We start from the raw sequence: 13,366 nt of genomic DNA on the forward strand, positions 1-13,366 counted from the left end.
AGAATCCGAAACAGGCTCCAGGCTCTGAGCTGTCAGCACAGAGCCTGACATGGGGCTTGAACCCACAAACTGTGTGATCGGGACCTGAGCCAAAGCTGAATGCTTAGCCGACTGAGCCACCCAGGCGCCCCAATGTTTATTCATTTTCAGAGAGAGAGAAGAGAGAAGAGAGAGAGAGAGAGAGAGACAGAACGAGTGGGGGAGGGAGCAGAGAGAGGGGAAGACATAGAATCCGAAGCAGGGTCCAGGCTCTGAGCTGTCAGCACAGAGCCCGACATGGGGCTCGAACCCACGAACCACGAGATCATGACCTGAGCCGAAGTCGGATGCTTAACCGACTCAGTTTAAGCTGAGCCAGCCAGGCGCCCCGGGGAAACACCATCTTTAACTCGCACCGGTCATGGCTTCTGATGGTCGCACCTCTTCCTCCTGGTCTACCTGCCGCACGGGAGCCCGCCACCGCCCTCGTCCCGCTGGCGGGGCACCTCTTGCCCTGGCCCCTCACACTCACCGGCTGGCCTGGCTTCTCGTCACTTGCCGACGACTTACTAGCGGCCATAGGCCGCGGTCAGCCCTGAACCCAGGCGCTGCTCAGCACACACACGTTTCTGGCTGGCCCCGGCCCCACATTCGACAGGGGCCGTTACCCTCCCCAAGCACAGCTGGCCTGGGACCTGCCGCCTGTCCTGTCTGGTTCTGGGACCACCGGCCCCTCCCTTCAACCAGCCCAACGGCCAAGAGCCTTCCCGTCTGAACCACAAAGCTCAGCAAACAAGAAGAAGAAAAGCCCAGAGGGACTGAGGTGACCGTCTTTCTTTCTCTAAAGTCCAATATCCTTTTTTTTCTTTAATGTTTATTTATTTTTGAGAGAGAGAGGGAGAGAGAGAGAGAGAGAGAATCCCAAGCAGGCTCCACACTGTCAGCACAGAGCCCGACGTGGGGCTCGGACTCATGAACCCCGATCTATTAACCTGAGCTGAAGTTGGACGCATAACTGACCGAGCCACCCAGGTGCCCCCGATGTCCTTGTTTTTTTCAAAAGCAAGCTACATTTTGTCTTGCCCCTCCCCCCAAGCTTCTCTGACCACCAGGGCTTAACATTCCCAGACATTCCCCTGGCAGAAAATTCTAAACTCAGGTGGGAAGAGCAGGCCTGGTTGGCTTCTTGTTTTCTCGGCGACTTCCTTTTTGCCGAAGATAAAATCGGTCCCAAGAATAAAAACGAACATACTGAGATACTCGTGTTTATCTCCAAAGCACAGCCTCTGGCCTCCGGAATGTTCTTGTGTCATTTCCAGATATTGTGTGGGGTTCCGGCAGACAGCATGGACACAGCCGACAGAGAACAGGGCCAAGGCTTTAGAGGCAGTTCGTGGTTATTTCTTCCTGGGAAACCTTGGTCTCTGGAACCTTCCATGGCGGTGCATTTACACCCCAGACCGCGCAGAATTCAAACCGTGAGGGCCTCCCACCCAGACCCCGAGTCCCCCACAAGGCAGCACCACTGTGCCTGGACCTCAGCAGTGCCCCCGATGCTTTCTTATCAAGGACTTGCAGCAGGAGTGGAAGGGGGCCAGAAGGAGGGTTTGGGGCAGTTTTGATTGCTTTTTCGTTAATAATTTTCCTTGTTCCTCCCCCAGGACACCGAGAGGCTGCAGGGAGCCTGGGTGGGCCCTGGAGGCCCCGGGAGGGGAAACCGGCCCACATGCCTGGCATTCCTGCTCTGCTTCCACATTGTTTGTTTGTTTGTTTTAAATTACAGCCGGCAGGAGTTCCTTTCTCCTTTCAGATTCTGCTGGGACTTTTAGCAAGTTCTAGAACCACCCCCTGGCCCAGGCAGGGAACGTTCCAGCACCCTCCGGGCTACACCCCCCTCTCCCCACCCAGACACCCACACCGAGGATTATTTTCCCTTGGAGTGTGTGCATCTAGGCTGCACGTGCACCCTGGCCACGCAGAGCCCACGCCCAGTGTCTCTGGGCCTCCCCCGTCGGAACCGGAACCGCCACCCTGCGGGGAGGTGGGGGGTGGGGACGGCCCCGCCGAGGGCAGCGAAGAGCAGATTTCTGCCGCTTGGCCAGGCTGAGCTGCGGGGACGCCGAGCCTGGGTCCGGGGGAGGGGGCGCGACCGTGGACGCCGGTGGACAGCGGCCAGCCTCCCTGGTGAGGAATCCCAGCTCGCTGTGAGGTGCACACGCCAGGCCTGTCTTTCCACGAAGTCAGCTTTATTCGGTCATAAAGCAAGGTTAGTGTCATCGCGAGACGGGTTCGGGATCGGAACTCAGTGACATTTCACGACGGGTTGAACTTGGCTTCCTCGTGCACGGGCACACGAGGCCGGGCGGCCTGGGTCAGGTCGAGCTGGGTCAGCTTGGGCACAGGCTGCTTACTGGACTCGAGCGGCAGAAAGTCTGTTTTGTTCAGAGGTCAGTCTGGAGAGTCTGACGTTTGTGCGAATCCTCCCCTTTAAGGGGATTTAATCAGACTTAGGCCTCGGCTGCTGGCGTCCCTGCCTGACGTGAGCCACCCCATCTTGATCTCCACGCAGGCCCTCGGTTTCCCGGCGGGATTCCACCGAGCCCGCAGCCCCGTGTCTGTGTCCCAGTGTGCAGTGAGTGACCTCCTCGGGGTGGGGGGGGGGGACAGCGGGCTGCTTCACTGCCCGGACCCTGACAGGGTGTCTATGCTAGGGGCACGGGGGGCACGCCTTGCAGAGCTCAGAGGTCAGGTCAGCTGGGAGCCCGCGACCTCAGGGGCACTGGTGTGGGGCGGGGAAGGCCCCAGAGCCCCCCTGTGCGACCAGGCCTCCTTCTGGAATGAAAAGTGGGGAGAAACAAGGTAACGTCTCAGGCCTCTGTGTGAGCCGGACGGTTTTTGCGATGAGATGGTTCTCGGGAAACTGGAGATGTGGGGCCAGGCTCAGGCGCGAAGTAGGTGCTGGGGGTCCCGCGGCGGCAGCCCGCCCAGCACAGAGCTGCATGCAGGGGTTCCGGCCAGTGAGCCACCAGCGCCTGGGGTGGGGGGGAAGGAGAGTTGCTCGGAGCAGAATTCCTATTTTCCTAAATTGAGGGTAAGTTCACATAATGTAGAATTATCCATTTTTAAGTGAACAATTCAGGGGCATTTGGTACATTGGTTATATTGTGCCACCATCACCCCTATCTAGTTCCAGCACATTCCATCACCCCAAAAGAAGCCCCGTCTCATCAGCCATCATCTCCCCCCGCCCCCACGAGCCCCCTTCTCATCCGTGGATGAGCCTGTTCTGGACGTTTCACACACGCGGGCTCACACCCCGTGTGGCCTCTCGTGTCCGGGTCCCTCCCTGAGCGTCGTGTGTTCGGGTCCCTCACTCCTGCTCGCGGCTCAGTGATGTGCGCATGCACGGGGGACACGTTGGTCTGTGGACGTGCGCGTGCACCGTGGACACGTCGTGTGTGTCCCTCCACAAGTGGGCGGGCATCTTTGGCTGCTGGGAACAGTTGTGAGCGGGCATCGTGGGCACACTCGCGTGTGCAGTTTGCGACATGCACACACGGGCAGCGAGTCTCTGCCTGGTTGTCTTCCACGGCGGCCGCCCCGTTTTACCGTCTTCCCATCGCTGCGTGGACGCGGCGCGGATACTGGGGTCGGACCCTGGCCTTGGTGCCTGGTGGACTCAGGCTGTCGCCAGGCACCGCGGACCACGTGGTGTGTTTTCATCATCCGAGAGCCGGGTGCACGGAGAGGGCTGGGAAGCTGGACAAGTTTGGGCAGCCCCACGCTGCGCTGCCGCCTTGGACTCCGTGGGCTGGTAAAACCTGCCCCGAGTGTTTGCCGCACCACTTTCTTGAGCGTGAGGTTTGTGTCCCCGCAAGGCAAGGCGAGGCGCCAGGGGCCATGACTGCTTGCTCGTCTGTAGTTGCACCTGGTGGCTTCTTTCCAGCGTTTTCTTCCTGAAGTGGGGGTATGGGGGTGGGGGGAGGGGGAGGGCAGAGCAGGGATTCCCTCCCCCCTCCCCCCCCCCCCCAGCCTGCAGGAGCCCAGGCAGCCTTTTACCCTCCCCTCCAGGCCTCATCGCAACTCGGGAAACTGAGGCTCAGGCAGTCCCAGTCGGTCACTCCTCCCAGAGGTGGGGGATATGAAGCATCATCTGCCTGATCCTGGTTTCCAGCCACCTTCAGGGTCCGTCCGGGCACTGGCAACCCGCCTTGGTCCCGTGGATTCCTGTGATGGTCTCACAGACAGTGGCCTGAGCTCTGCGGAGGCAGATGATGTCCACACACAGCCCACGGTGTTTACAGCAGCTTCATTCATAATTGGCCAAACTTGGGAGCAAGTGTGCTGCCCTTCCTTCAACAGGTGACAGATAGACTGTGGTCCATCCGGCACTAAGAACAAGCCATCGAGCCACGCAGAGCCACAGAGGAGCCTCAGACGCACAGCACTCGGTGACAGAAGCCAGGCTGAGGAGGCGACACACGGGGTGGTTCCAAGTCCAGGATGTTCTAGACAAGGCAGGACCACGGAGGCACGGCTGCCGGGGTGGGGGAGGGTGAATAGGAGGAGCACAGGAATTTCCAGGCCGTGGGTCTACTCCGGACGACACCGTGGTGGTGGGCAGGTGTCCGTGACATTCGTCCGGACCCACAGGGTGTGCAGCACCAGGAGTGACCTCGTGTCCGCTGTGGACCCTGGTTCGTCACGTTCAGAGCTGGCTCACCCGTGTGACTAACGTACCAGACCAATGCACATTGCTAATGATGAAAAGACACCACGGTGAGGGAGACGGAGGGAACTCTATGCAGGTCCTGCTCAGTTTTTTGTAACCCTCAAACTGATTTTTTTAAAAAGCCTATTTTTTTTTTTTTTAAACAAGGATACTGAGAAGCAGGGCGTGGGTCCTTGTAAAGCGAGGTCTGGATGTGACACCGATGACAAAACGAGCAGAGGATCTGAACAGCTGTTTCTCCGAAGAAGCCATCCGGATGGCCACCAGACACATGAAAAGATGCTCAGCATCGCTCAGCATCAGGGAAACGCACGTCAGAACCACAGTGAGTCCCCACCTCCCGCAGTTCGGAGCGGCTGAAATCCACAGCTCAGGAAACACGTGTTGGCGAGGACGCGGAGAAACGGGAACCCTCTTGCACTGCTGGTGGGAGTGCAAACCAGTGCAGCCGCTCTGGAGAACAGTGTGGAGGGTCCTGAGAGCACAAATAGTACCCTTGGGTCCAGCAATTGCACCACTAGGTATTTTCCCAGAGGGAGTGGAAGCTCTGGCGCGAAAGCATCTCTGCTCTTCTGCGCTCACGGGGGGGGGGGGGGGGGGGGGCTTCTCACAGCGGCCCAGACATCAGCGGCCCGTGCCCCGCGGCGGATGAGCGCGTGAAGACGTATCCGCACCTCACATCTTGTCTGTCCGCCCAACGGAGTCGCATCCAGCCTCAGAAAAGGCGATCGGGCCATTTGTGACGAGTGGCGGGGCACGGAGGGCCTTGTGCTGAGGGGCCCAGCCGGACCGAAAACACGAGCACCGTAAGATCCTACTGCCACCTCAAGCTCACAGGAGCGGAGACGGCAAATGTGGCCTCCAGGGACTCGAGGGGGACAGGGAGATTCATCAAAGCACAAACTTCCAGTTACGAGGTGAGAAGGTTCTGAGGATCTAACGCACAGCCTGGCACACGTGGCGGTTGCTGAGAGAGGGTCCCATTCATTGCTGGGCATCCATCACTGTTGATAACTTTCAGAACATCGTGTCGCCCAAAAAGCAACGCGTCCCAGCGCCTCCCCCGGCCGCCACGAGCCCCCTTCCTGTCCGTGGATGAGCCTGCTCCGGACGTTTCACACACGTGGACTCACACCCCCGCGCGGCCTCTCGCGCCTGGTTGTCTCCGTGAGCGTCGCGCGTTCAGGGTCCATCCGCCGGGCGGCGGGGGCGGGCGCCTCGCTCCTGCGCGCGGCCGAGGGATGTGCGCGTGCGCGGGGGAACACGGTCGTCTGTGGACGTGCGCGTGCGCGGTGGGCACATTCCTCTGTGGGCGTGCGCGTGCGCGGCGGACACGCCGGAGGGGCGTGGGCGTGCACAGGGGGCGCCTGGGTGTGGCCACCTCCTGCGTACCGCAAGCGCGCGTGTGCAGGTTTGTGCGGAGCTCGGTGTTCGGGGCTCTAATTCGCTTTCAGGCGGGGGCGGGGGGGCGTTGGTGGGTCCCACTGGGAGTCCACGTTTGACCTTCCGAGGAAGGGCCGACCGCTTAACAGCCCAGCGAGGCCCCTCGTGGCGCGGCTGCCTCTCGGCTGCCTCTCGGCTGCTCCCCGGAGGGGGGCGGGGACTGACGTGTCCTGCCCGTGACTTATTGATGAGCGCAGCTCGGTGGAGCCGGGAGAATTTTCCACGGTTTACGGTTCCCGTTATAAATGGGGCTGGCGTGAGAGCACGGGCTGCAGGGCCGGCTGGGGGGGGGGGGGTCCCCGGGCCCGGGACAAGGCCGCCCCACGCCGGCTGCCTCCTGTGGCATCTGCAGTCCCCGAGTGTGGTCAGGACCACCTTGCTCCCCAGCGGCCAGCCACGCCTGGCTCACGACCCTTTGAGGGGCTGGGATGGCCGCTGCCGCCCTCGGGGCAAATGCGGGGGCTTCCGGCTGCCTTCGCGTCTGTGACCCCCACCACCCCACCCTTTCTTCCGGGGGGGTGCCCTGCAGTCTCGGCCCCCAAAGCGGGGGGGGGGGGCGTCTTCATTCCTGGGAAGGTGTGGCTAACCTCAGACCCCCACCCTCACGGGGCCAGGGATGGGGGGCCTGTGTCCCACCGGGTACCTCCTCAGTCGCGAGATGTATGCTCTCTGCCTCCTTAAAAGGTTTGTAAAAGCGCAGGCTGTCCCCTGACAACGTAGTGGTAATAACCAGAGAGGCCGTTCTCTTGGGCCCGACACTCTGGCCTCTGTCGGTGGGAGCCCGCGGGGACTCCGTTTCTCCAGCCGCACTGGCCCCTCCCTCCCCAAGTTCCTTCTTGCTCCCTGAGTTAGGGACCACTGCCCAGGCGCATTTTACAGGCAGGTAAACTGAGGCCCGGAGAGACCGCCCTTTCCCTTCTTCCCCTGGGCAGCAGAGGGACAAGAGGCCTCATCTAGGGCAAAGGAGTACAGGCAGATTGGGGTCCCCGCCTTCCTCCAGACTCTAGGTGACAGCCACACGGTTGTTGGGGCCCCCGGGCCAGGGGCAGGCTGCCAAGGGGTGTTTCTGGAACCAGGGGCACCCAGGCCTCTGCTGCCCGACCATGGCTGTTGGGTGACCCTGGACACGGCCCTGCCAGCCCCTGCTTGTTCCTTGAAGCCATGGGGCGCGTCCTGCGGCCGGCACCGCCCCTCGGAGAGCCCAGGCGGGGGTCAGGAACCCACAAGCTCCAGCCACACATTCTGTTTGCTGACTCCTACCTTAAGCTTCTTACACATACACATACCTTCTGTCCCTAAAAACACAGCAACCAGAGGCCTTGGTTTCACCCTAATAAGGTGGCCTGGGACCCGGCAGCCGGCTGGCTCTGTGAGCTCCTGAGCCTCGGTTTCCCCCATCCGCCAACCCGGGTCAGGGCATCGCCTGCCACCATATGCAGGTGGTCATGCGAGGGCTCATGTGCAGGTGTCCGCGGGGAAGGGCAGGCGGTGGCCTGGTCGGAGCAGGGCTCTGGGGCGGGGGCCCGAGCTCGTGATATACCATCTTCTCTGGAAGGTTCTGTGTCAAGTCAGATGCTGGTTCTGGACAGAGGACCCTGGGCCGGCGGGCCACTGTGCGTCTGGCACCTTTCTGCACACTGTGAGCGCTTTTATTCTAAGACACATTTCACAGTCTGTCGGCTGTGGTCACGGTATCCCAGGGACACACGCACATGGAAAACTGCCCGGGGCTCAGCCACACCGATTCAAGACAGGGTCCAAGAACAGACAAAGAGGAAAGAAACGAAGCGGAGAGCAGCAGCTCTGTGCGCCCAGGGACACGTCGGACAGAGACCAGGCCCGTCCGTGGGCCTCTGCGTCTGCAGAGAGAAGCTGCAAGTGTTGAACCTATCTTTTAATTGAGGTAAAATCCACGTAACATAGAATTAACCATTTTAAAGTGGCATCCACAAGGCTGTGCAGCCGTCCTGTCTCTAGTTCCAGAACATTCCATCTCCAAAGGAGACCCCGTCCCCATCACCCCCTCTCCCCTCCCCCAGCACCACGAGCCCCCTTCCCTTCCGTGGACGATCTGGACGTTTCACACACGTGGACTCACACCCCGTGTGGCCTCTCGTGTCTGGTTCCCTCCCTGAGTGTCATGTGTTCAGGGTCCGTCCCCAGGGTGGCAGGGGTGGGCGCCTCGCTGCTGTTCCTGCCAAAGTGCGCATGCACGGTGGACACGTCTGTCCGCTGATGGACAGTTTGCTTCCAGCCCCTTCCCTGCTGTGAACGCCCATTTCCACCCATTTTTGTGTCCACACCCATTTCTAGTTCTTTGGGGTTTGTACCTACAAGTAGGGTTCTGAGGCTCCAAATATTTGTGCCCAGAAAGCCTGGGCCGTGATTGCCGGCTGTGCTCACCCGGCCCCTGCCAGCACCCGCTGTCCCCATGGGAAAATCTGAGAAGACCCGGAGGTGGGCCCGGGGGCCCTGGGCAGGGGACACACGTCCTCTGAGAGCCCTGTGGGTGGCCAAGCTCGCATTCCACACCATGTGGCCACACAAATGACTGACCAGCCGGAGTGGACAAGATGTAAACAGAGACCTCCCCGTCCCCAGTCTTTTCCATCCGCCTCGGCAGGAAATGAGGTTTTGTAACTTCAAATGGGGAGCTGCATATGCCAACCCTGCAGATCTGCTCAGAAATACCCTAACGAGGGCCAAGGGATGCGTCTTCCAGAAACATCCCTGGCAGACATCTCCCCAGACCAGGGTCAGGAGCGCAGAGCTGGGGCTGCCGCACCAGGTGACCCTGAACACGTCAGGGTGCTTCGGGCAACATTCACCACTTTATCTGTGAGTGAAGCCAGGCTCATTCCCTCTGCCTTCCCGTGGAAAACCTGGAGCAACTTTGGCGGACTGTCTCCTCAACGATTCATGTTAACCTTCTGGCCTGTAAAATGTATTTCTAATTAAACATGTAGTATTTTATTTGTAACCACTTGGTTTGTTCAAAGAAACCATTAGGGGAGTCAGAAGGCAAAGCGCAGACTGGGAGAAAATACTTGCAGCACACGTAACCCAAAAAAGGACTCCGGTCTAGAATATGTAAAGAACGCTCACAAATCAATGACAAAACTCAAACAACCTAATTTAAGAAAACGGGCCAGACATTTGAACTGGAAGTTCCTGAAGACAGACACCCAAATGACAATGAGCACGTACTTGATGGTCCGTACTGATGGCCGCCCGGGTTTTCCTGGACACCTGCTACAGCAAACGCTGTAGGGTTTGTAGGGTTTGTCTCAAGGTATGTGTTCAATGCTTCGGGGCCTCCGAGTGGAAGTGTTGGGTCACGTGACAACTCCTAACTTTTGAGGAAACTCCAGACTATTTCCTGTTGTCCCCACTTCACAGACGAGGGACCGCAGCCCACAGGAGCCAGGAGCCACGCAGCTGAGTCCAGACCTGGAACCTCAGGATCCCGTCCGTCATCTTGGTAACGCATTCCTCGTCCACAGGGGACTTGGCCTGCAGGCTGATTATGTTGTCCCAACGAGGAACCTAAGTATGGGAGAAAAGTCCCCAGGACCCCTGGTCAGCCTGTGGAGCTCAAGGACACCCCCGAGCCACTCTGCTCCCAGCCAGGTCCTTCCTCCTGCAAAGAGCTCCCAGTGGGGAGACAGACCCTCATCCACAGCTGGACGGAGGTGAGATGGGGGGCTGCTGTGGACAACGGTCAGCAGGTCCTCAAAAAGCTCAACACTCATCATATGACCCAGTGACTGCACTCCTGAGTGTCCACCCCCAGGGAAGTGCACACACATCCCGGTAAACGCTAGACATAGCGTTCACGGCAGCCAGAACGTGGGAATAATGCTAACGTCCATCAGGTTAAGGAAGGACACACGACGGGTCCGCTGCGCACGCGCACGTCCACAGATGCCCGTGTCCACCGCGCACGCGCACGTCCCTCCGCCGCCAGCAGGAACAAGACGCCCGCACCCACCGCCCCGCGGACGGACCCCGAACACACGACGCTCAGGGAGGGAACCAGACACGAGAGGCCACACGTGAGTGATCCCATTTATCTGAGGTCCCTAAAATAAGCAAATTCATAGAGACAGCAAGTAAATACAGGTTACCTGGGGCTGAGGAGGGGGTTAACTGCTAATGGGGGCGGATTTCTTTTTGGAGTCAGAATGTTCTGGAAGTTGATAGAGGTGATGGTTGCACAACCTTGTGAATGTACGAGAAACCCCTGAATCGTACACTTTAAGAAGCCCAGCGGTCAGTTTTATGTTATGTGAATTTTGCCACGATGTTTAAAAGTGGGACAATGAAGGTGGCTGCCAGCGGCTGTCAGAGTGCGAGGGTGGGCGCTGCCCGCGGTCATGCACGGGGCCAGGCGGGCCCTTCTCAGGGGCTGGCCATGCTCTCCATTGTCATTGTGGCCGCTTCAGAAAGCAGGGGGGAGCCTCGGTGGAGAGGCATCGTCAGTGTCGTCAGTGTCACCGTGTCACAGCGCGATGGCTCCCCCACCCCCAGACAGGAGGGAGGGACAGAAGTCAGGCAGACGGCAGCACCCCCCACCCTCCACCCCTTCTCCACCTCCATTGCGTCATCCAGTAAACACTTATTTAGCACCTACTGTGTGCGGGCCTGGGCTGGTGCTCCATTGGGTGACCTCGCGTTAGGTCAGTGCAGAGGGAGGCCCGATCCTGAGGGTCTCACCCCTGGCGGCAGCCTGAGACCTGAACCCGGCGGCCCCTCCCCCGGCCCCTCCCCCCCGCTGGCACTCCGCGCAGCTGCGTGGCCTGGGTCCTGCAGGTGGCCTCTCTCTGGGCCTGAGGGTCTTGGTCTGTGACCTGAGAGCCTGCCTCACAGGCTCACTTATTCAGCCAGAAGTTACTGAGCAGCTACTACGTGACAAGGGGGGAGTTGGGCGGAGCCTCGAAGGGGGTGCGGGATCAAGTTGAAGGGGCATTTGGGGAAGTGTACTAGGCGGAGGGCACCGCGGGTACAAAGGGCCTGAGCCTCGAGTGCACCGGGCGTCCGGCAGGAGCAGCGAGGAGGCCCGTGTTGAGTGGAACCGAACGAGCGATGGGGAGAGAGGGAGCGGGCCTGCAGGTTCCCGGGGGAGGCACCGCGGAGCCCCGGAGGGCCGCGGGCAGAGCTGGCACCTCCTCGAGCCGGTGCTCACCGGCGCCCTCTGGCGGCCGCGGGGAAACAGACCGTGAGCGGGGCTCAGGGGAGGGGGCTGGTCCCGGACGGGTGTGGGGTCCAGTGGGGCCGTGGGGGTACAGTGCGGGGGGGGGCTGGCTGGGGGGCCCCCTGGCCCTGCTCCACTCTGCCTCCCTCTTAACCCCACAGAACTCCGTCCAGTGAGCCCCTAGAATTCTCCGATGTTGCCAGAGGCTCTTTGCCACATGAACTCTCCAGGGAGAGCTCAGCAAATCCCCAGCAGGAAACCAATGCAGGAAATACAGTTCGCAGAGTCAGGACTGGGGACAGAATGATACATTCTCTTTGTCGTTTAAATTTAGACAAAAGAATGCGTGTGCGCGCGTGTGTGTGGCTGTGTGTGTGTGTGTAACTAAAACGACGCTGTGTTTTAATACACCGACTTTTCAATTTTGCGATATTTTTTCCAACTACTTCAATGTTCTAGAAAAAATTAATTGAGGGGATTTCAAATACAGAGAAACATGTATAAAGGGCATGTTTTTCTCTAATATGGCTTGGTAAGTCTCTGTCCACCACCACTCCCCTCTTTGATATCTCCACCAGCCTAGGGGCATTTTGTGGGACCGGGACCACCCTGACCCCTACCTGGGCCCTAAAGGGGTTCGAAGATGCCTGCCAGTTAGAGCAGCGGGAACTTGAAGGAGGCAGTAGGCGCGTTTCCCTGGGGAGAGGTGAGAGCTGGTGCAGCAATGTTTATGTTGTGCCGCCCCCTGGTGGCAGTGTGCATTTGCTCTCAGCCTCAACCCAGGATAATTGGTCGTTAAGTCCCTGGTTGTCTGGTGAGGATTCATTTATTTACTTGGTCAATAGCGACAGGAGTGAAGAGCCAACATCTTTCCAGCACTGACCGTATGCCAGGTGCCTGGTAACCCTCAAGATGTACCACTCCCGACCCCCCCCCGCCGCGCCCCAGGCTGCGGGAAGAGAGGAGCCTCGCGCAGGATCACTGAAGGTTTCCTGGCAGAGCTGGGACTTGAACCTGCGGGCTCTCAACAGTGAAGGGAAACTGAAGTCGCAGTTTGGGTCCTGGAACCAGCTGAGCCTGAAGCCGGTGCTACTTTGACTTTCCAGTTATACAACCCGCTAAATTCTTGTTTCGTCAAAGCCTGCGACCTGAGTTGGCTTCATTTTCTCTTGTGACCCAAAGCCCCCAGGGCCTCTGCCAAAACCAGGTTCAGTACCAACCGCAGCCACTGCTGGGCCGTCGCGTGACCTCTGGGAGTTATTTGACCTCTGATCTCTCGTGGCCTCAGGGGGTGTAGGTGGGATTAAATGAGCTGTGGGCCTTCACCAAAGCCGCAGTGTCACCGATTGTAGGGCCCACCGACATTTTAGGCTCTAGAGACTCAGGGCTTTCCCATCACTTGGAAGGCCCATCTCGTGAGTGTTGGAAGAGCGTTCCTGTGGTGGTGTGGGTGGAGAGGGTTCTCACACAGCGTGGTCTGGGGGCCTTTCCACACGCACAAGTGTCACGGGCCAGAGATCGGCCCCCAACGATACCAGATCCCAATCGCAGGAAACTGCAAATGTTACTTTATTTAGAAGGCATGTCTTGGGGCTCCTGGGTGGCTCGGTCGGTTAAGTGTCGGACTTCGGCTCGGGTCGTGATCTCGCGCTCCGTGAGTTCGAGCCCCGCGTCGGGCTCTGTGCTGACCGCTCAGAGCCCGGAGCCTGCTTCGGATTCTGTGTCTCCCTCTCCCTCTCTGACCCTCCCCCGTTCATGCTCTGTCTCTCTCTGTCTCAAAAATAAATAAACGTTAAAAAAAAAAATTAAAAAGAAAAAAGAAGACACGTCTTTGCGGACGTGACCGGGGGCCTTGAGGTGGGCACGTTTTCCTGGAGGACCCAGGCGGGCGCTGACTGGCGCTACAGGCAGGTCTGGCGCCCCCAGCCCGGTGATGGCGTCCGGCCTCCAGGGCTACGGGGACAGGTCCTGATGCCCCGCGCGTGGTGGCCCCGAGACACACACAGCAGCGCTCCAGG

General features: G+C 59.5%; 1 long non-coding RNA gene across 1 annotated transcript; it reads left to right on the top strand.

The window, feature by feature from the left end:
* The first annotated feature begins 2,036 nt into the window (after positions 1 to 2,036).
* On the top strand, positions 2,037 to 13,165 carry LOC147583954 (uncharacterized). The gene is made up of 3 exons (XR_015248621.1): positions 2,037 to 2,245; positions 2,549 to 2,611; positions 12,194 to 13,165. It is a non-coding gene; the product is annotated as an uncharacterized LOC147583954 (long non-coding RNA).
* The last annotated feature ends 201 nt before the right edge of the window (positions 13,166 to 13,366 follow it).

This window comes from Puma concolor, chromosome A2, assembly GCF_028749965.1.
Source record: "Puma concolor isolate L17-30 chromosome A2, mPumCon1.1.hap2, whole genome shotgun sequence".
Classification (NCBI taxonomy): Eukaryota; Metazoa; Chordata; class Mammalia; order Carnivora; family Felidae; genus Puma; species Puma concolor.